This window comes from Lepidochelys olivacea, assembly GCF_965140295.1.
Source record: "Lepidochelys olivacea isolate rLepOli2 genome assembly, chromosome: 8".
In the NCBI taxonomy this organism is placed as follows: Eukaryota; Metazoa; Chordata; order Testudines; family Cheloniidae; genus Lepidochelys; species Lepidochelys olivacea.
This window is the reverse complement of record NC_140418.1, coordinates 100029787-100054633: the sequence shown is the minus strand read 5'-3', so window position 1 is coordinate 100054633 and position 24847 is coordinate 100029787. Positions and strand designations below refer to the sequence as shown.

Below are 24847 nucleotides of genomic sequence, written 5' to 3'. Positions count from 1 at the left end.
AAGCTTTTGGTGTTGAACAAAAAATGTCAGTAGGATCCAATTCTTTAGTAGATGTTGGTAATTGTTTATTTTCTCTATTTGACTACTAAGGGCCTGATCCTGCATAATGTATGGGAGTACCCTGAAAAGGCTTACCCTAACTCTGCCCCTCCAGGCTCCTCGTACATTTGCCCACTCTCATTGTAGATATAAATAATTTCTCACTGTAACCTGCTATAGCCATTTCTTCAAGAACGGTGGCAAATATCATTTAAAGGCAGCATCATAAACTAAGGGTTTTTTTTCAGCCTCTAAAGAAAATAATTCACTCACTTTGTATCTTCCTGCCTCTGAATCCTGCGTCTTTAAATGACTTAATGGCAAGAACTAGCCTAAATGATCTTTTATCAGATGCCAGCGAGTCAAGCAAAGCTATGGTGTCAGTCACCTTGGAGCAGGCTGGCAGAAATACGATATACTAAATTCTGCCACTGATTTCTTTTGTTTTTGATACCTACATGATTCAAAAAAAAGAGCTCAAGTATCTTCCAGGGCATGTACATTTTCTGATTGTCCCACTAAAAAGAAGACTGAGCAGTGAAGAGAAATAGAGAGAGGGTTTAATTCTACCTGATCTGAAACAGCAGCATGGTGGAAACACATCACCACTGTGCAAGAGAAACCCAGGTTTATAAATGATCCCATAGCTTTGTCCCTACTCCTGACATTTTTTCCAGTTATTTTCCACTTACTCTTTGTTACTCTTCTGGAGGCTACTGAAATAGCAGTAGTGTCTTTAAAAATATTTTTATTTGTTCATGCTATAATAAATCTAGAGCACTGGTTACATGAGCTGGAATCTCAAAAGCAACCAGTAGGGTCATATTCTTTATTTGAAAATAGAAAATGTTTTTATCTTTGGACAGTGGGTATTTTAATACACATAATTGCTGGTAAATAATCATAGAGACAGAAGAGACATGTTAGATCACATGTTCCATCCTCACATGGCAAGTCCCTTACAGCATTTTCCGCATGTCCAGTTGAATTTTAATGAATTCAATGGTGAAGCTTAGACCACTTCTTTGGGAGGTTACTCCACAGTCTGATGAATCATAGAATATCAGGATTGGAAGGGACCTCAGGAGGTCATCTAGTCCAACCCCCTGCTCAAAGCAGGACCAATCCCCAATTTTTGCCCCAAATCCCTAAATGGCCCCCTCAAGGATTGAACTCACAACCCTGAGTTTAGCAGGCCAATGCTCAAACCACTGAGCTATCTCTCCCTCCAACCCCTCCTGATCTCTCATTAGGAAGTTTTTCTAAACAAGATCCTCCCTTAGGACTGTCACTATTCCAGTCGAGCCCCCGGCTTGCAAGGGCCAGCTCCAGGCACCAGCGTTCCAAGCAGGTACTTGGGGCGGCAGTTAGAAAGGGGTGGCAGTTCCTCCGGCCGTGGTGGCAATTCGGCCACAGCTTCTCTGTTCCACCTGCCACGGCGGCAAATCGGCGGCAGCCTCTCCCTTTTGCCAGCCGCGACAGCAGTTTTTTTCACTGCTTGGGGCAGCAAAAACTGTAGAGCCGGCCCTGCCTCTTGGCCACGCACCAGACTGCTGTGAGGGGATACAGCTGCTGAATCCCCAAGTGTTTTAAGCCTCTGAAGTTTGAATGGAGTCCAGACACTGCTGTTGTATGAAGGCTCTGGCCATATGCTTAGGATGCAGACCTTCCATCAGGCACTCCCTCCTGGGATCTGTGATCACGTGCCCCCCTGAGAAACCCAGCTTCTAGAACCAGTGCTGACTCCTCAGACCTGCCTGATAGCTTAAACACACCCTCTCTCCCCGAATTACAGCCACGGAGAGTTCTGAGCTCAGTTTACCTCTTCCAAGAGCAAGGGAAATCATATAAAACATACCAGGCAGCCTTTGCATAGGAGTCTAAATCCATTGCTCTATAGTTACTCTACTTAAGCTCTACGCAAAATTTATTTCCCTGCCACAGGTTCCTCACTACTCCAGAGCAATCTTTGGATCAGAATCAATCTTTTTCTTGCGAGATCCTTTTAAACTCTGCTCCACTGCCTCACTCTCATTATCCTGATGCTGGTAACTTTCCATTCCTCCATTTTCCCCGTCCCTGAAGACAAGTAGGAGGAAGTATCTTCTGTCAGGTCTAGCAATTCTCCTTAGCATATCTAATCTCCAGAGAAAAACACAGTGGGCTAAAGTACTCTCCACTGTCCCTCGTTGGGTGGATATATGCTAGGCACTGTCAGCCCATGGTAAATGCACATAAACAGAGGAACATTCTATGAAACAGTAATTTCCATAGCAACAACTTGTGTACAACCTTAAAAGTTTTATTAGTTTCCCCAAATCATCACAAAAACACATTCATAGGATCACAAAATCATAGAAACATAGAACTGGAAGGGACTTCGATAGGTCAGCTAGTCCAGTCCTCTGCAGTAAGGCAAGACTAGGTATTATGTAAACCATGCCTGACAGGTGTCTGACTAACCTGTTCTTAAAAACCTCCAATAACAGAGATTCCATAACCTTCCTAGGTAATTTGTTCCAGTACTTAAACTTACAGTTAGCAATTTTTTCCTAATGTCTAACCTAAATCTCCCTTGATGCAGCTTAAGCTCATTACTTTTTGTCCTGTCCTCAATGGACAAGGAAAATTACTTATTACCCTACTCTTTATACAACATTTTACATACTTGAAGACTGTTATGAATTCCCCCCTCCTCCCGCAAATCTTCTCTTCTTTAGAATCATAGAATATCAGCGTTGGAAGGGACCTCAGGAGGTCATCTAGTCCAACACCCTGCTCAAATCAGGACCAATCCCCAACTAAATCATCCCAGCCAGGGCTTTGTCAAGCCTGATCTCAAAAGCTTCTAAGGAAGGAGATTCCACCACCACCCTAGATAACACATTCCAGTGCTTCACCACCCTCCTAGTGAAAAAATTTTTCCTAATATCCAACCTAAACCTTCCCCACTGCAACTTGAGACCATTACTCCTCGTTCTGTCATCTGCTACCACTGAGAACAGTCGAGATCCATCCTCTTTGGAACCCCCTTTCAGGTAGTTGAAAGCAGCTATCAAATCCCCCCTCATTCTTCTTTTCTGCAAACTAAACAATCCCAGTTCCCTCAGCCTCAACTCATAAGTAATGTGTTCCAGTATAGACTAAATAAATCCAGTTTTTTCACTCTTTCCTCATAGATCATGTTTTCTAGATTTTTAATAGTTTTTGTTGCTCTCCCTCCTGTTATGTATACTCTACTGCCAAACTCAAGATATCAAAAATTCATGAGTCAGGACCCCCCCCATCATAATTGTTGTTTTTTAAAAAAAAGGTCATATTGTACTTTTTCTGTCTGGTTGCTCTGCCCCAGGAGGTGGGCAAGTGGGGCAGGTAGCCAATGAGAGTGAGTTTCCCCCAGGCAAGGCTAAAATTCACTAGATGGCTCAAGCTTCTCATGTGATTTGGGAGACGGGCTCCAGGCCCAACTGAAATTATATCACTCATGGAAAAAATCACAAGAATTGGCAATCCTGAGATGGGAACTCCCAAGTTCAACATGTATTCAAGTAGGAAGTAATTGTGATCTACTGTTATCTAGTGGAATTACTTCCCTTTTTAGGGGACTGCATCAGTTCTGTATTTATTATGAGGTCATGCTAGTAAAATTTTTTGAATGCTTATGAATGTGAGACACTGTTAACACTACCTGAAGCAAAGGAAAGCAAGCAGAAGCTGTAAATTTTCATAGGACAGATGGCATACTTCTATGACTAAGGCACTGGACTGGAAATCTAAAGAGCTAGATTCTATCCCCGGCAATACCACTGAAGTACTGTGTGACTGGGGTCAAGTTTCTTCACCTCTTTCTTTCCCCTGTCTTGCCTGTTTAGACTGTAAGCTCTTAAGGAGGGCGGGGACGGGCTCTGTCTCTCACTACATGTTTGCAAATTGCCTAGCACAGTGGGGTTCTAATCTTGATCTGAGCAACTAAACATCACTGTAATATTACTATTACTAATTATTACCATAATTTTCTATGAAGCTCTCATTCACTCTCCAACACCAGTCTGCAAATGCCAGTCCATATGCAGAGTGGGTGAGATCTCTTTGATTGTACCAACTTCTGTTGGTGAGAGAGACAAGCTTTTGAGCTGAAGGAGAGCTCTGTGTAAGCTCAAAAGCTTGTCTCTCTCACCAACAGAAGTTGATCCAATCAAAGATATTACCATGCCCACATTGTCCCTCTGGTATCCTGGGACTGACATGGCTACAACAAGACATCATATTCCATTTGCAGGGCATCTTGACTGAGCTTTTCTGTTTAGTACTGATTTACTATTATACACACTATATTTTGAAGTTCATTGAAAGGGTTAAATTAGTTCCATGGCTAGAGTGAGTGATTTGCTGGCAGTGAATTCATGCAAAGCTAGGGCTGCTGAACTTCAACAGCTGACACTGGCTTCTGCAGGTGCATCATCACAGATGGTTACATGTCATTACTGCCACAGAAGTGCTACTGAATTCACTACAGTTTGCCAGGTTATGCAGAATACTGTATACACAATATGCTAGAGAATTCAACTAGCTCTGGATGCTGTGTATTCTGGATTATCATCAGTACAATGGTATCAGGTATAACATGACTAATAAACAGGTGACCCTAAGGGTACCAATTTAATCTCTATCAATTTCACTCTTTGTTCTACAGATTTCTGGAGACAATGGTCATATGTAAGCAATCATCACCTTCTATTTTAAAGAGGTTCATGGCCTCTTTTGGAAGATGGGCTTCTGTAGGGTCAGGAGTGGAGCTTTGTGATGCTGCACTGGATTGTCACCACTATCTTCCACAGATTTTGTCCTAAAGGAGTGGGTTTTCTGCTCATTTCCTACCCTCCTCAACAAACATCAGATGGCCTGATGTTTGTATAGTCAGCAGATACCTCCTCATTGATTTCAGTTCCTATCAGTTCCTCATGCCTCATTCTAAGAGAGGAATTCTTGATATAGAAATTGCACTCAAGTTAATAACCAATTCAATTTTTTTCCCATGATCCTACTGCTGCCAAATGGATTTTGCTCAGAAGTATTTTAAAACTACAATTCTACTAATGTACCTACTTGATAAATTGCCCATCATGTGTGAGAAAACCAAACAAAGTTATAATAACCTGGATTTCAGAGAATAAAAGTATCAGCAATGGCTCAGTTTGCAGTTCATTTTACTTCCACTCAGAGATTTATATGAATTAAAATGGAACACAGACCAAGGACAAAGGAATATCAAGAAAGTCACTCTGTTACTTAACGGTAGCATTAGGATTGGCCACTGACAAATGTGGGCCTCTGGAGGGTAAAGTCTGGTCATTATGCATTTTCCTGAGATAAAGAACCTTTCAGTAATGGGAAAAAATGTCTATATATGCACACCAAAATGTTGAGGTATTATTTTTCCAAAAGGTTGCAAAGAATAAGTAACTACAGGAGAATTATCCACTCTTCGGTAACCTGGCAAAAATACAGAAATTGCATCTTACAGTAAAATTGATACTATGCCAACTGGAATGTGTGGGAGTTAATCAGACTATTATATGGCTGATCATTAATTTACTGATAAAAGCCAAGTAACCTCCAAAAGATGTCCGATTCTGCTCTCTCGGTAACATTCCGGAGGTTGTGTGCAGAGTCCTTACAGGTCTGGGCCTTACATCATTCAGCAAGGACCTTTCCATTTACCAGCAGCAGAATACTTTTCATTGGGGGCTGGAAATCCCGCAGAAACAAATTTCTAAGAGGGAAACACATATAAAGGTATTAGATTTGGAAGGGGCTTTACCCCTAGACACCCAACCATTTTCCCCAGTTCATGAAGGAAAGATGTTGATGGCTCCATAAAGAGGCCTATCCAGTTTTCCTCACCCAGAAATGTGATGGTAATGGTAAGCTGGGGTGAGCCTCAAGACTGTGGGTTAAAGTGGGAAAAATAAGGGTCTGTTAGAGGTGTGCAGACAGTGTTAACAAATAAAACCTGAGACAGGCAAAGAAAACATTGAACAGATATATGCTCAGAACCGAGCAATTTTAAAACAACTATGGATTTTGGTTAGACTGGTCTTGGAGAGAAAGAAACAATGTGTGTGCTCTTTAAGCCCCTGATCCTGCTTGGATCAAATTGACGCCAAAAACTCCCATTACATTAAATGGGAAAAGAACCAGGCTTTACACCAGTCACAATGCAGTGCAAGAACATTGACAGAAGCAGCAACTGCCCCACTGTGAAGGGACATGGCCCCATCCCACTGAGAGCAAGCCTAGCAAGTGTTCCTGCACTCGGGTAGTGACAATTAGGCACACCTGCAGGACATGCTCTAATGGAGAAGGAGAGCTTAAAAAGGTGAAACTGTCTAAGGAGCAGGGGGAGGGGAAGTTTCCTCAAGAGGAGTGGCTGTTAGAGAGCCCAGTAGCCAGTAGCTAGGGGAGCCCAGCTCGAGTCAGTGATTAGCCTTCCCTTTCTACCTTTTGTTTAGGGCAGACAGACGCTGATGCCCTGAGAGAGGCTCTGGACTTCTGCTCTCCATCAATGCCATGTAGCTGGACTGGAGGAGCAGTGCCAGAGATTGGAGGCAACTGGGTTCAGAAAGGACCCTGGGAGTGAGCTTAACTCCCACAGGGAACAGTGAGCTTCCCCAGGAGTGCGTGTTGCACAGGGGACCCAGGGACAAGAGATGTAAAGAGACAATGGCAAACCCAGGGCAATCGCTGGCTGACTACACTCACCAGCATCCAAATACATAGAATAATCACTTTGCTGTAAATTATTTGATATCACAGAACTGAAGCAATTGTAATAGAACAGTGTCCAAGGATCAATGTCTCCTGCTCTTAAAAATAAACATCTTGGCTTTACCTTGGAAGTTATTTTCCATAAATGTCACAATTTGCTTTCATATTTATGTGACAGCAGCAGGAGACCATTATCCTATGACAATAAATGTTTAATACCATTGGCATAATGCTTAATTAAAATTGATCCTTTTTACCATCGATTTGTTTGTGTGCCAAGCATACCCTGAAGCAAAACATTTGTGTTAGTTTTGGGGAAAGCAGCGGGGAATAAATCCTTCATTATTTAATTTATGACCAAATCCAAATTTGAACTCAGGCCTCTAAGGCAAAAACAAACATACTCCAAATGAGCATATTATACCTCTATGGCATTTCTATCTCCAGTAGCATATTCTTTTTGCTAGTTCCTTTCACAAATGGTTATACTGATTAAAATTTAATATCTTTGTTCTCAAATCTTTGACTTGTTCTGCATATCTTCACTCTAAGTAATTTCTGTTGCAGGACTACATATTGGTTGCACAGTATTTAACAACAAGAAAACATGAAATACAGTATATGTCCTTATATGGCATGTGCATCATGAATAGTACGAAACAGGTACAGGATGCCTGTATAAATAATACATATCATGAAGGAAGGTCTGGATACCTGCCCCTAATTCACATTGCTGGCAAAAGGCAAAACTGGTTAGGGGATTTCCCAAGAGCCTGACTGAAATTAGATACAACCAGACAACCTGGGGGAAAAGCATCTGAGCTTTGAATGGGGGTACAAAGGGGCATTCATCCCTTGAGCACCTCTGAACAGTGGGGTGCATTACCACATTCCTTTCTGAACCCTGGTATCCCCTGCAGGCTGCCAGCCAACCTTGGTGGGTCTTCAGTGTCCTGGCCCTCTGGCCAAGTCACAAAGTCCGAATGAATCCCTTCCATGATTCGACTTTATCAAAACACTTTGTTCCAGCCTTACCGGAATGAAATGTTCAGATATTTCATTTAGAAGAAACATTTTGTTAAGAATTTTATATTATGTTATTAATATAAAATAAAAGATTCAAAGTCAAAACCAAAACATTTTGATGGAACCACAACGATTTTTAATATTTCAGAAGAAATTTAAAATTCTGAAATTTCTCGAATATAGAAAGTCTGGTTTCCACACAGCTGTAAGGTTGTGTGAGAGAGGAGCTTACATTTCTCTATGGACAGCAAGTGATACTGACAGGCTGACCAGGTGATCAGAGAAACGGGATTGATTTCAGAGCATGTTAGCTATTCACTTTTGGTTTTTTCTTCGTCTTCTTCTTCTTCTTCTTTTTTTGCTCTGTGACTAAGCTGGGAATGCCGTACGCGGTTTAGTTTATGAGAAATATAAATCTATATATGTTAAGCAAACAGCTTCATTTCTTTTTATTCTATTTAACTTTCTGTTTTTAATAAATCTTTGTTTTGCCAGATCTGCTGCATTTGGTAATTTCATGCAAACATCCCCAAAGAGAAGAGAACCCAGTAACTTTTAAGGATCCAGGATCCAGTACCAGGTGCTTCAGAAATAGATGTAAGAATCCCACAAAAGGTAGATGTGGAATAATCTGTCCCACACATTAGGTATCCTCCTGATCTCTGATTGTCAGAGACTGGCTTAAGCCCTGAAGCTTGAGGTTTAATATTCCTTCCCAAATTTTTGTTATCATTATGATAACTAATATTATTGTTATCCATATAAATATTCAATCTGTTTCTGAATTCTGCAAAGTTCTTGACCTCAATGACTTCCTGTGGCAATGAGTTCCATAGACTAATTATATGTTGTGTGAACAAGTATTTCCTTTTATCTTTTTGAATTTTCACCTTTCAATTTAATTGAATGTCCCCTATTTCTGTGTTATGAGACAGGGAAAACAGAAGCTTCCAATCTAGCCATTTCTACACCATTTATTATTTCATATGCTTTTATCATGCCCCTTCTTGTCTTCTGTTGAAGGTAAATAATCACAATCTTTTCAATTTCTCTTTATATGAGATTTATAGTAGCATTTACTTCTTTCCTTTGGGATAGTAGCAGATGCACTTGCACCAGGCACCATTTTAGTAAGGACTAAGCCTGGCAGAGATCCTTAGAAAGGAACACTATGGCCCTTTCAAGGGGATGGGCAACATCACTTAATGTGGAACTGCACACAAGTTTGGAATCAGGTCATGTGGTCAAAATATCTCAACCTTCTGATAGGAAAAAAATGATGTTCAGTACTCCTGATGGCAAAAGAAAGTCTGTCTGGAGAAAGAACTGAAGTATTTGATTTGCCAAGATATATAATACCTCTAATAATCAGCAGAGAGGAACAAAAACTCTCAGATGTTGCACTAAAAGACTTTGGCTTGCTCTATACACAATGGTACCAGAGCTTGGCTGCTGCATTAAAGTAGCCCAGTGTAGGACTTCTGCTTTATGTCAGAACTACATACTCACAAGAATCTATTAGCACAATATACATGTACTCTATGAGCACATATGAGAGAGGAAATCAAGTCTATTTTTGCAGATTCAAGAGGTTCAGATAACCAGTCAGATGTCTGACTATTTATCCAAAAAAAGAAACCCAAGAGTAAAGGTCTATGTATTCAAATGTGTCCACTATTTTTGGATGCCTCACCTTTTAGATGCCAAATTTCTGATAGCTATCTCCTGATTTTTTGAAAATGCTGAACATCTGCAGTGTTCACTGAAGTCAACAGGAATTGAGGGTCCTCAGAACCTTTGCCAGTCAGGCTGTAGGAGTCTTGGGTTGGCTACCCAGAAACTGAGGCACCCAAATTAATTGGCACTTTTGAAAATTTGGCACTTCATCTCTTCAGGTTTGCCCATCACCAGCAAAAAAATAATGCATACCTGCTCTTAGCTAGGTCTTTATTGTAGTGAAATATCATTTGTTCAACTCTTCATGACACTGATATAAGAAAAATCAATCACACACACAGGCAAGCCCAGAGAGTCATATTAAGGGCCCAGTCCTACTCCCTGTGAAGAAAATGGCAAAATCCCATTCACTTCAGTGGTGCAGGATCTGGCCTTTAATCTTTACTCAGGTGACACTCCCATTGGTTTCAACTGGAATTTTGCCTGAGCAAAGATTGATTAAAAAATAAGTAATTCCACCAGGATTTGTCTTCCATGAGTAAAGAGTTAAAAAGTAACATTTACAAAGAGGTGTTCGATAAATTACATGCAAAATTCTTATAGACGCACAGGATTTAATAATAGTACTTTGCAAAGGTACAACTGCCAAACATGACTGATATTCATGACCACACAAGCAGTTATTTTACATGTAGAGTCTTAATTTAACCTCAGTGATGGAAATATGTAGTTCCTGCCATACAATTACAGACCTCTGACTAATCAATAATAATAGAGAATACTGAAAAATAGTAGGCACAAATGCTGGGTTTCTTAATTTTTTTTTTTAGTGATTTAGTTGAGTGGGAGAGCGAAGATGTGATAGATAGGGAAGGCAAAAGTCATTTGTTTATATTATAGTCATGCAATGCCAAACTAGGTGCTTGCTCTTTGTCATCCCATTTCTTTTTCGCAATAAACAGAAAACACACTGAGGTAAATTTATTTGTTTATTAGCAATGTAATAGGTTGGTCTGAAAGGTACTCTAAACCCACCATTCTTCTTTTAAAATATCAACTGGCAGTAAAATGCATGCACCTTTGCCCTTATAGCAAAATTATTTGTCTCCTAAATTATCCACACTATTTTTTTCAAAGAACAGAAGCAGGCAGTAAAAAATTATATGTATAATTGGTCAAATCTTGAAGGTATTTATGGTATTATTATATCTAAATCTGTCATTCTCCTGTTAGTGTAAAAATAAATTCACTCTTAAGTAGAAAATTGATAAGGCCTATTTAAGTAGGACTATATATTATTCATTATTGACAGTCTCTCCCTTCTGAGTTTGTTTTCAAAAGGATATTTGAACAGTGTGCTTAGCAAATTTTAAATGTAAGCTATGTTGCCATTTACTGACTCCAGTTAGACTTACTATTCCTAATAATTTCGAGCCTATCTGTAACTTGGCCTATGTACCTGTGCTGGAGATTAACAGGCATGAGGCCTTCCCCTGCTCCCATGCAAGACTTTCCTGCATCACCACTCAGTGCGCCAAGGTGAGAGCAGGCTCAGTGAGACCTCTAATTTCTGCTCAGCTGCCTGCTCATGGTTAGATGGGGAGTGGGAAAGTGGGCATACCTGAGCTCTGGAGGTAGAGGGTTGCCGGTCAAGTCAATAACCGCTCTGGGGTGTTCCTGTGGCAGCACAGGTACATTCCACCCATTCCTCGGGGTGAGGCATAAAATCTTAATCTTGCCCAAAGAGTTGAGGAGATTGTTGGAAATGAGAGGGGGAGCAGAAGCAAATGAGAACAAAGAGGTAGATAGGGGTGAGATTATGAGGAGCTCTGCAGGTGATAAAACAAGGAGTTTGACTTGGATGGGATAAAAGACAAGAAGTCAGTGCTGGAACTGAAGGAGGGGGCAATGGCATGGTCTCAGCTCGAGGACGGGAAGAAGATTACAGCACCAGCATTGTGGAAGGAGTTCTTCATGCTGACACATTTCAGAACATTTGGTCAAAAGCCAAGAAGCGGCAAAGACCAGGAACTTGTCTGTGTTCTCCCACTCCCACTGTGTCTCATCCATCTTTGTGCTGCAATGCCAAGAAAAGCCGAGTGCCACACAGTCAGATTTTGAGCTGCTGGTACATCCATAAGGGAAGCTGGTCTCACTGTTGCCAGCTTGGACTCCTCTCCCTTCTCACTGACTAATGTAGTGGAAATGCTGCTCCACCTCTCTGACTCTCATACTAGGCCAGAACTCAGCTTTGGCAGCAAACACTGAAGAAAAATGTCTTGGCTAACATTAGCAAAAACAAGTTTCCTGGAGAGACATCGTTAGCCCATTGAATTAGTAGTAGATGTAGAAAATCTTCCAACAGCTTTCTCTCCCACTCCCACACCCCCACACATGGAATGGAGAACATTCTTCTGTATATTTTTACTGGCTTGCCAACCTGCTAAGTCTTCTTTTCCATAAGATGAACAACACAGAGTATGTCACATTCGTCCAGCTTTCTCCTTCCCTGGGGTTGAACAACCTGCATTTCTGACAAGAAAGCCACCACACAAAGTGGATCTGATGTTAAAGCACGTCATAATATGGGAAAACTAATCAAAAATTGGTTTCCAGGATTTAGACCATTTTAGACAATAGGAGAGTTTGCCACTAACTTTAAATGACATTAAGAAGCCCTTTTAACTTCGTATGTAATTTAAAATAGTACTGTAACTTGTGCAATAATGCACGTGTAAACTGGGCTGTCAGAATGGGTTGGATTATGAAGAGCTGCCAGATGAACTGCTCCTTCTAAGCGACCATCCGTTGTGTTCGTTGAGTCAGTTGCCCTTTCTTAACCAGTCTTGAGGGCAGGCCAATCTTACCAGCATGAAGGAACCATCTGCGTAGACATGGTTAGCTTCTTCTACAGAACTGTGTTCCTTGCTGTGCCCCAACAAAGATCCTATGGATGCCCCTCCATAGGGCCAAAGATCTGTAGCAATGGTGGAGGACCAGAGTCATGAATGGGCCATGCACTGTCCTTCCATGTAGAAGAACTGGCAGACAAATAATGTAGAATGGGAGCTCATTAACTCATCTGTAGACACCTTGTAATGGGAAAAAACCCTTGAGGCAGGGATAGCTGAGGGCAGTCCAAGCTCATAAATCCACAATAGTCCCAGTGTTAGGGAACTGGTAGAGCTACAAGGGGCCCTGGAGTTAAGTATGGAGGCACAGAGCTTCCATGCAGTATCCAATGGATACTGGCAGATCCACAGTGTCTGGGGACAAAACCAAAGTCCTTCTGTAGAGCACTATCTTCTTCACTGTGTCTGCAATGGAATGATTCAGAAACATTCCACAAGGGGGACTGACAATATATTTCAGCCCCAGGCTCCATATATCCTACCAGGCCTTACTCAATAGTCAAGATCATTTGAATTAATGTTCAGAGAAATTTTTGAAAAGACATTGTATCAAATACTTTAATAAAATCCAGATCTAATTCATCTCCCATTTTCCTTTTCTCCACTTTTCTACACCTTCAGGTAGAAAAAAACCTATATAACCTTTCTCAGTGAACTCATTAAATATATGGTGTTGGACTGTCCCCATGCCACTTCTATTGCTTTTGTTTATTTTGGTTCTGGTTAGGCATACTGGTTGAATTCTTCACTGATTTAGAGTGCATGAACTCCCCTGTTGCTCAAGGTGTCAATCAGTACAGAATTTGGCCATATTTGCATCAGTCCTATTATCGGATTCTTACATGTGATGCCATTTGAGCACAATAGCAGGAGCCAGTGAGAGTCAGTATGGCACACAGGGTGTGAACACTTGCAGTGGCCTGTAAGCAAGTTTAAAAATAAAGCTTCTTTTTAAAATGTCTTCTGAACTTCTAGCACCAGCCAAAATGTGGTGCCACTGAATTTAAAAAGCAAAGTCTGTCAGTACCTTCCAATGAATCAGAGCGCTGTACTTAGGAGTCCTTGTACAATGAAATTCATCATTTAAAGTTCACTTTTTCTTCCCCTCTCCACCCTCAAAAACCCCACGAAAATTTAAAAAACCAAACCAAACCAAAATAAAAAATACAACAGTTAAAGTGGATAACAGATACAGGAATGAAAAAACTTCCTATAAACTGAGAGTTGACATGACCTATATGTCTTTAAATGCGGGTGCTCATAGCTCTGTTTCAAACCTGTTCAATATTGGGTAGGCTTTTACTGGGACAAATGAGGCTGCTGCAAGTTTTTACCAAGTTATAAAATTTTCAGCATCACAATAAATTGTGAGACAAGGAGGAGAGAGATGCAATTTAACAAAGAACCCATAACTTTTCATTGAAGGAATGCTCAGTCGTGGGACAAGGCAGTAAGAGTGAGAGGTATGGTGAACATCACCAATATTTTATCCGCTTCTTTCTGGGTTGTCCTTGGAGGTTGGTCCATAATTTACTTACCCAAGGGAAATTGAGCACAAGTGCTGCAATTTTTCCTTTCATGTTGATGATGAACTAAAATAGCCCCAGAAAAAAAAATCTGGGGAGATTATTTATACAGCACAGCATGTATTATTTTTACCTTCAGAGGATCACATTTTGGTAGTACACACACACACACACACGGCCAGTATGATCAATGGTAGGGGTCAATAATCCCATTTCAGAAGCAATCCTACTTCAGAGTGAAATGAAACAGAGTAAAGTCTAAAGTAATAGAATATGACAGAGCCACATTCACTGCCCCATCCTCCACATGTGAAAAGAAATACATTTCTACATGAGGAAATCCTAGCTGGCAAGTCAGATCTAGTCACACAGTAAACAAGACCGCACATAAGTAATGGATGACTCCCACATTTAGAATTTTCCTTTTTCAATTCACTTTAATAGGTTATTGGAAGTTCTGACTTTTTGTTGAACTAAAATCTGAACGATTAACCTTCAGGTTTCTTTGCAAACAAATGGTGCATCTCATTAGTTCAGTATTAATCAAATAATTTATTCTCTCTTATATACTTTGTAAAAGCAGCAATATTGCAACGACTACATGTATTGTACATCGGTTAACTCAGTAAATAATCTATAAGCAAACACAGTACCTTTAGAATTACAATTGCGAACACATGTTATTGGTGATTGCCAGCTGACGTCTTTGATCTGTGGAGAATCACAGACCTCTTTGGAAATGATGGGAAGGGTAGCTTCCCTTCATTTTGGCTAAATGGAAGAATAATTAAGCTCCTTAATGAGAGTAAGAGTTCTTTGGCTTCACTGAGCTTTTCAATCAGGCCCCCTAATCTCGCTGTGCCTCAGTTCCCTATCTGTAATCCTTCCCTAATTCACTATTTGTGAAGATAAATTCAGGAACAATTTGATGCAATAGGATACTATGGTGATGGGAGCAATGTAAGGACCCAGACAGACAGATTCTGATTGGAGCTTTCGGGTGGCTACTGTAATACAAATGTTTAATAATAATGTATAGCAGTGGCTACAGAGAAGCAGAGTGAAGGGAGAAACTGCATTCTTCTCATTCTTGACCTGCATCACTCTTGCTTTTCTAGGTCTGGGTCTCTCCTAAAATCACAATACTAGCTGGGCCAATCTGTGGGATAATTTTGTGATAGAGAAGAACCGACAAACTGGAATAAGACAAACCAACACATTTTCTTTGGTGACTGAAACAGAATTTGACCCTACCTATCCAATGATCCAGAGTTAATGCACTAAAGTCTGAAGGACTAAAAAGGCTAATGCATTAAAGTCTGAAGCGCTTCATTACCTATCACCGCCTCATATGCCACTTTCTGTAATTGGCACACCAGCCATCAATCCCAGGGAAAACAATGGAACAGTTGATATGGGATTCAATTGATAAAGGATCAAAGGATAGGAATATAATTAATGCTAGTCAACGTGGTTTTTATGGAAAACAGTTTTTGTCAAACAAACCTGATTTCATTCTTTGATGAGATTAGAAGCTTGGTTGATAAAGGTAACTGCATAGATGCAATAGACTTTTGCAAGATGTGACTATTTGGAGAAATTAGTCTATACAGAACCTATGAATTCTAGTTTGATTTTTATGAACTGCCTGTATTCTTGTAGTTGTATCTTATATCTGTCTTGTATTGTGTACTGCACCCTGCTCCTTGTGCTATGGAGCATGGGAATGGTGCCTACAAGGTTGTCTTTGAAAGCAACAGTCGTTAAGGGCTATCAACTAGTGAATGGACCTGGCCCAAGCAGAACAATGGGATGGCTGAAGTGAGGGGGAGTGAAAGGCAGTCTTCTCCAGTTTCCTTGATGGTGGCTAGGGTCTGGAGCAGTGGAATTTTCTCAGTTAGCAGAACAGAAGAACCAGGTGTTAGGGGTAAGATTTATCAACTAGAAGCACTCACACAGCAAGAGAGAGGAAGTATAGAGCAGAGGCCCAGAACAACAGGGACATGCTTTTGTACCTCCAAGTCATCCATGAAAATGTTGACTACTGTCAGGCATAGTAGCAATCCCTGCAGAACACCTCAAGAAACACCCCCCAGGGAATAAGTAACTTCCTGGGGAGAGAATCCTGGATACTAAAGAGCTCTAATCTAGCAGAGAAAGGCATATTAAGAACATGTCAAGGCATATCAGATGCAAGCTAAAGCCAGACAAATTCAAACGAGAAATTAGGCACAATTTATTTATTTTAACAGTGGCGCAAATTATCAAGGGAAATTCTGGATTCTCCAAGTCTTGATATCTTCAGACCAACCCCGGATGCCTTTCTGGGAGATATGCTTTAGTCATAGGGGTAACTGGGTGAAATGTGTAGTTCAGGAGGTCAGACATGATATAATTGCCCCCTTCTGGTCTTAAACTTTATGAATATACGAAGTTTAGAAATAAACTTGTATGGACGCTGAATTTGTTCTCCTGTCAGCAGGACAGTCTCTGCATCTAAAGGTTGATATAATTAGTATGTCTCCAAAGAGAAGGTTTCATTCTGCCTGCACTGCACATGCTCTTCTCTTACACTGAATACTTATTTTCCAGTATAATTTATCCCTTAACCTTCCTGGACTCAAACTTACATATTCCCTTCAAAACATCAGAAAATTAAAAGAACAATTTCTCTTAACTTTTTAAAGCTGTGCAACATAAAACAGAATATTACAAGTTCTAACAACTTTAGACTCACCTAAAAAAGCTATGATTTCCCTCTTTGGAATTTCAAGGAAGTCTATGATTTAATTTGTTATTTATTCTGTTAAAGTTCTGGCTGTTTTAAGAGCAAAAGGATTAATGGTTTCAAATTCCAGTGTGTTGACCTTTATTCTACATTAAAATGCTTTTTTTGAGCATTCTACTATGGAACCAGTAAGCCTTTCTCTAATGAAAACTGTAAGGGATAGAACATTTAACTCCCACATGCCCGCAAAGCAAGTTATTCTCTAATAAGAAGAGTTTGAGATATTTTCTCCAAAAATATTAACATTTTGCATACATCACTGTCATGTCAACATCTGGGTGCTGTTCAAATAAAGTGCTAAGCTATATAGGTATAAAGAAATCCAGTGGTCATACTTTCCCACTAATTTATCAATATTACAGTTGATATTGGAGATCTATGTATCACTGGCCAAATTTCATCTGGATTTTACACTTTAGAAATATATAGCACCTTAGAGAGCCCATCAGGGTGGAGGTTGTAGCTATGGAAACCACTCCTTCATTAGGGTGGTTGTAGGGGCCAGCAAAACGTAATAGTGGAAGGGTAGGGGACGTAGTTGATTCAGAACATTCCCTTAGCAACCACCATGGAAGTCCTGACTGCAAACTGAAGCTGCCTTCCACTTGTGGAAAATGTTGGGGGAGGATGGTGGTCATAGCAGCAGCTGTCTTCCCACAGGGTAAATGCTAAGTGGGGCACTGGGGAGCAGACAGTTAAAGCACAGTGAAAAAAGGACACGATAGTTACCTCTGTAATAAGATTACTGGACAGAAATCACCTGCTTCCAAGGATAACCATGATACTACACATAGAAAGATCAGGTTAAAAGAGCAAAAGGAACAGGATTTTGCATACAAGGATACATAGATTACTGATGGGACAGCAAAATAAAGCAGGAGAAGAGGTGGGAATGATTGATTAGGGGTGATACTGAGTGTGTAGGGAGTGCACAATAGATATTTTGGATGACACAGTAGAGACAGTTTGGATAGAAGTTAAGGACAAGAAAGGGAGTTGGGTGATTGCTGGAAGTTGCTGCAGATCTTCAGGGCAGTTACAGAAAGCCAATCAGGACATGTCTTTACAGATAAAAAGGGGTCTGTAAGAAAGCCAGAATGTTGATCACAGTGGATTTTAATTACTCAGGTATTGATTAAAACAACAACTATGCAAAAAGCTAAGTGGGGAACCATTTTTCTAGAGGCAGATTTCAGTTCCTACAGGGTTAGCTGAACAGGCTGCATAGTTAATGGCAATTCAGGATCTAATCAGTACGAAGACGCCACATATTATAAACTAAATAAGATTGAGGTTAAGACACATCTAGGATTTTGTGATAATATCAGTAGATCGGAAATGCTCCTGAGACTCACGAAACAGTGCTCAATTTTCCCTATTATGAAAGCAAAGTTGAAAGGAATGTGAAATTCCCTTTTGAAATTTCATCCGTGTATAATTATTTTTCTTTTGTTTTTAATTTTAAGCCATCATTGGACAGACTAACAGACATTCACTGTGGCTAAGGCTAAACAAAATAAAATCTCTAAAGATCAGAATGGTTAAATAAAGGTGTAGGACCAGGGTTTTCATCTTAATTCCACCAGTATAAATTTTGGTCTTGCTCCCACTGAAGTCAACAGGATTTTTGCAACTGAATTCAATATGAGCAGGATTGGGCTCTAACTGTTTGGGCTCCGATATGTTTAAGTATTGTCCTGAATAAGGATGGACTTAAGTGCTTGCTAAAGTACTTTCCTAAATTTGTCTTTTTGAATTTAAGAGAATAACTGTTGATGTGCATCAGTCTAAATGGAATCAAAATCTGGCACAAAAATTGGGTAAGTAATGAACTAAGTGCTTTCAAAATATAGAGTATTTAGTTCAGTGGATGATTGGGCAGTTAATATATTTACCTTTAAGTAAATTAACAGGCTAATTGAATAATCTTATACAATACTAAATAATAACGAAACATCTGAAACATCACAAGACTGGATATTTCCAGTAATTCCTTCTTCAGCATGTACTGGGAATACTGTAACCACAGTCTATCTTCTGGAAATATTGCTTCCGGTCTATCTATCTATCTATACATCTTATAGGTACTTATATGGCTCCCAGCACTAAGGGTGCTGGAACAATTTTTAGGTCGGGTATGATGGAAACCATAGAAACCATGTGTTTGGTGTTTGTTGTTACTACTTCAAGCCTGAGGGTGTGGGAGCACCCCCAGTACCAGGACCATTGCCCAGCACTGCACTATGTGGGTTTTTCAACTAGAAAGCACACAGACAAAAAAAGTACACATTTTAAAGTTATTCAAACTTTGTTAGCCTTCAGAGTTTCTAGTTCAGTTGGGTTGGAGTGTTGGATAGTAGCCTGGGGTTGGGTCTTATATAAAATGCGACACTCATCATTTCCAGTGAATATCAACTTACTTAGAATGTGTCAGCTATCAAGAATAGTCTTTGTCTTTCGTATATATTCACAACAGACAAATGGAAACAATAACATTGGGTCACTAAAAACTATAATGTAGAACATAAAAATCAGGGTCAGGAAGTGGCACATATGTTAATAGATATATTTTCTCTTTCCAGCAGAGGAGAAGAATATCACAGCAGTATACATTATATCTTTTTGTGGTACTCTAAAATATACAAGAAAATGGGTTATCAGTCAATTTGAGACTCTGGATATGCAAAATACTGTATTGGATCATTCAAATAACTTACACATGCAATGTTTTTGTATCAATGAGGATAGGAATTTGTAAAAAGTCTATACTGCTATTATTGACAGTTCTGGAGTAGTGGGTCAGATTTCCAATGGTACAAAACATAGCACTATTATTCAGAAAACAGCCAAGAGACAAAGGAAGCAGTTAGTATGTAAAATATTAGAAATCATTTTTAATCAAAAGCATAATTTTGAGACAGCTAATAATATAGATGATAATAATAATAATAAGGAAGATCTTACCATCTTGGCATTCTCCTAAAATATTTGGATGTATTCCATAGTGTTCAAGCAAAACAAAACTTGATCTTATACATTTCAATTCCTAAAAATATTTTGACGAGGCTTTCTGCACAAAAAATGATTGACCCAGAAGTGTATGCACATAGGAGAGCGTGTTGGACAAAGGTACAAGTTAAAGTAGTTTGTCGAACGGAAAAATGGCTCAGAACTGAGAAACTTCCTTAGCTCAAGGCCATCAATGGCTTACCATAAGGGAGCGTTTTGAAACATCACATTTTCATAAAATGTGGGAATCATTTAGATGAGAACTAAAAGTGTAACATACCTAAATTTACTCATTACAAAGAAATTGGCCATAGGGCAAATAAGGAAAAGCTGCATCAAGTAAAGATTTGGATCTTTTAGGTGACTGGACAGGTAAATGGGAAATTTAATTTACTGATTTATAGACAAACATTAAAAAGACTGTGGGCAATAACAAAAGCTTTAAAGGAGAAAGAGCCATTATGTAGCTGAGTGAATAATAGTAATATTTTGGAATTCCACAGAATCTTTCATCCCAGGACTTAAAATCACTTTGCTAATATTAATTAATTAAATCCAACAACAACCCCCTAGGAGTTAAATATCCCATTTTACATATTGGAGAAGTGTTTTACTAAAAGTCACAAAGCAAGTAAGAGCTGCAAATACAGTTCAGAACTCCTGATTCCCAGGAGTCTAATTGCACACTCTAACCATTCAATAATGCTTTTTCCTTGAATGAAGAATAACTTCAGGAACAGAGCAGACCAGGCAGAAGTAGGTAAGCTGAATTTATCTCCTGCCCCATGAGCAGTGGGAAAAGAAACGGGAGGGGGGGGGGGGAAACTTAAATAAATAAAAGATAGCTATAAAAAGAGGCCTCTTGAAACTTTAAATTCAAACATAAGAATAATTAAAGAGACTTGAAAGGAGACACAAAATAGAGAAAGCAAGGATGGGAAGGACTCTGCAGAAGGCATGATACACCGTTTTTTCAACCCAAAATGCAAGACAAGGCATGCTTACAATGAATAAAAGTAATGAAGTGTGGCACTAATAAATGTGCTTTTAAAGAAATAACAGTCTTGTGTATGATGTTGAAAATTTAAATTTCTCCTTTTGTGGTTGTTTTAAATTAACATTTTTAAAAAAATGGCAAACCTAAAAAAACCGTGAAAGCCTAATTTAAAAAAAAAAAATACACAGGTGCAAAAATGAGGCCACCTGCTGAAAGCATCAAAGTTTAAAGCAAAAATTGAATTCCACTGTGGTTAATTGAGCAATGCTCCTGAAAGAGACAGAGAAAGAATCAATTAGACCAAAAATAAATTAAATACATACTAAAGGAAAGCAAAACAAAAAAATATTCAGCAGAGACACAAAGACCTCAAGGCTGTTCCCTCTCTAAGACATCAGCACTCTCTCTGGGCCTGACTCCTCTCTCACTTACATTGATTGCACACCAGTGCAGCTCCACTGACTTCAACTAAATTGCTCTCAATTGATGTTGGTATAACTGATAGGAGAATGAGGCTCTCTGCTCTTCATTCCTTCTTCCACTCCCATTGCCTCCCCACCAAAGGCTTGTGCTGCCCAGAGCTGTGACTGCTGCTCTTCCAAGCCATCATCTCTGCTTCTGTCCATCAGTACTCAGTGTGGTATAGCAGGAAGTGGTTTGTGGCATTATTTATAGGCGGACACTGGTGAACAATGACTCCCAGGGTATTATGCACATTATCTGCCTACCAGTGGGTGCCACCGACCACAGCAATTATCAGTGGATCCTTCTAGTGTGCTAAAGTGCCTACAAATAGCTGCCAAGCTATACGCTCTCATTTTACCTCATTTTTTCATTAATAGAATTTTTCTCAAACACAAACATTCCTGAACAGTAGGTTAAAACATCATTTGTATCCCTACGTTGTATCCCGTTTCCCACTCAACCCAAATGTTGTGCCGCACAGTCTAGAAATCTAGTTTGAACATGTCTCCAGATTCAGTGTGCAGCAGGCCAAACTGATGAAGCGAAACAGACATGTGGTTAAAGTGTGTTCTTGAATGGGCTATTTCCCGGTGTCTTATGAACTGTTTGAGCACCAGTCTCCTAGAGTGAGCTCACTGCTAGTTAGTTAAGAGATTTTCTTGCTTGCCTCTCCCCCCTAAGGATGGCATGCCTGCGGGTCCATTGATTGGAGACAAAACATGAAAAAGTCTTGGCTAAACGTTTTATGTTTATTTGTTTTCGTTTAAATTTTTTTTGACATTTTACACAGGTTCTCTCACCTCCTCCTCCTCCACCAGCAAAGCAAGGGACTCCATGGAAAATATAAACTTAATAAATCCAAAGGCATTCAACCACTACATTAACTAGACAGGGCAAAGTTCCTTAACAGATCGGTCCCCATGATTTCAGTGAGTTTATAGACATATTAACTTACACAGACACACATTTACAAACATACATTCACAAAGTTACACTCATGGTACTCCAGAGAGACTACTAATGCAATTGAGATATTCTAGATTTATACCAGTGTGAATAAGGGAAAAATTTGGTCCAGAATTTGCCCATATTTTGTCAGAATGCACATGGAAGACAAGCAGCCTGTCAATACATTTTTTAAAACTGCTGCCGTTCATGTATAACATTTCATAGGACTTGCTATAGCCTTGGCAAGGGTTAAATTCAGCTGAACTTTTTGACCCCTTTCTGGCCATTCCTCCAAGCACAGAGTAGCAATGGTATCTAAAAAAGAGCAATGTATATTTAGCCTGCAGTGTTATATAACCTGTCTGTTAACAAATGCAAGATACAAAGTAAAGTCATGTAACCCAATTGAAACATTTCATATAGGAGGTTGATTTCCCTTGGGAACTGAAACATCAAGTAAGAAACTGAACCAGTTAAATATAACCTTTTTAAAGGGCAAAAGAATTCAAAGGTAATCAAGGATTTTTCCCCTCAGAAGGGCATTTATAATTATATTCCACTTTTATTTATAACAAGCCTTTTAATGTTGGTCCTACAAAAGAACTCCAGGCTTGCTTTCTATAACAGGATTCCCTCTCCATGTGTTTTTTATATGCAAAACATCCTTGACACAAACTATACACTGATAGAGGTAGATTCCTTTTAGAACTACGGGTATATTTTCAAAGGGGTTCATGAGGATTTAGCCATGTGTCTTTTATGAATGTTGTGGGAGTCGACATAAGAACATAAGAACGGCCATACTGGGTCAGACCATCCATAGGAAGTCGCCCTAGCAGCTCCACAGCAAAGTAAAGAAATATAAAGGATTGCTAGTTCTTCAAATTAATGAAAAGGCATTTTATTCGAGCACTTCCAAGCAGGCCGACTTCCACTGTGGGCTACAGTGAATGCACCATGTGCAAGCCAAGCATGATGGGGACAGCTATTTTTACCCACAACAGGTGACCTTGTCGAGACAGTAAGAAACTAATACTAGGAGACACTCTAGTCAAAATGCTATAGGTTCCTGATCACAGCTTTAGGATTTCTGACAGGATGTTTTGATAAAATAAATCTATTTTAAAATACTGTAATGAAATACTAACCAGTTTTTGAAGGGCTTTTAAGATGTTCTTTAAGGAGTTTCAGATCAAAGACTCAGTTAATGTAACCTCCATGCGTTAAATATTTAGTACTTATTCAGTCACTTGAGCACTCAGGCATCTTGACATTGCAAAGGAGGGGAATTGAGTTTAAGTCAGCTTTCCACTGTGGGATATTTTCACTTTTTTATGTTAAAGATCCAGACATGCATTTTTAATACAAAGGGGTCTATTCTCTCACTGCTGAGTATGTGCACTGCCCATTAAGAGAGTTATTTATGCACCTGCATAGATGGGAGAATAAACCCCTTAATGTGTCATTTCAGTGGAAACTTTATCATGCTGTGATGAACATCATTACTGAAGCTGCTCATGCAGTCAGTGAGCCCCCTGGTGAGCTACACCAAATACACACAGTTCCATCCTAGATATGCACTAGGCCTCTGTAAACTTTGTTTGCACAGAGCACAGAAACTGGCCAAAGCAAAGTACATTTAGGCACAACATTTTGCTTGGATATTTGGGTTCTTTGCATGCCTCCTCCCCACCCCCAGAACCTCTTTGTTTAGTGTTCCTCTTTCCCAATAGCAGCCCTCTTTTCCAAGCCCTTACCCTTTTGACATCCCCCAATGGCCCCATTCATCCTTCTAGCACCCCCAGGGAAGATAATGTGGGAAATAATATGTAGAACCACATCTGCCCAAGTTTGGGGGACTATATTAAAGCCGGATAGAGACTCCCAAAAGTATCTGAATACCAAAACTTGGGTGAAGTCTGCAAATCTTTTGCACAGAACCACACATATAACTACACAGTACCCATCTAAACAACACAGCATAGGCCTTTGCTTTAATTACCCTCTTTTATTAACCATTAAGACAGGAGTGCCCATGGAACAAGAGCTGCTTAGAAACTAATTTACTGGTGCATAAGGAATTTGCAGAAACTTATGTTGCAATGATGACCCAAAGCTAAAAAGTCCTCCTCTGGCACAATCATGGAGTGTGCTAAATCCCAGATGAAAGAGCTCTTCTGACTCATTACTAGGATTGCAAATTTTGGTTGGACATATTCCTGGAGGTTTCATCACATGACAATCTTTAATTAAAGATTAATCTTTAATTCCTGGAGACTCCAGGACAATCCTGGAGCATTGGCAACCCCACTAAATAGCCAGATAATCAATCCTCCTGCCTCCTCTCAACCCCACAGCCAAATGTCTCTGGCAGTGAGGAACTTTTCTCGCACCACCAATGAAACCAAGCCAATCCATGACTGTCTCTCAGGCCTCATAATCAGTACACTTATAAAGGAGACTTACATTGTACCCACCTTGTCAGAATTGGGACCAGTCTCACAGAGGGTGGTGGAAAAAAAGGACTAAAATAATTTCATATCAACACCTGAGATCCATAGTCCAGCCTCACCTGGCTTCTCTAGGAGACACTATGAAACAGGTTGTAATGAGGCCCGACTTCAAGAAACCAAACACTTGGAACGGTCTTCACTAACTAGCTGTAAGCCTCTCCCTTCTTGGAGAAGATTGT

At 39.8% G+C, this 24847-nt stretch overlaps 1 protein-coding gene across 3 annotated transcripts in view; it reads right to left on the bottom strand.

Moving 5' to 3' along the window:
• Positions 1-24847, bottom strand: part of BEND5 (BEN domain containing 5) — a 1397007-nt gene that overhangs the window by 751714 nt on the left and 620446 nt on the right. The gene's annotated exons all lie outside the window — the stretch shown is intronic.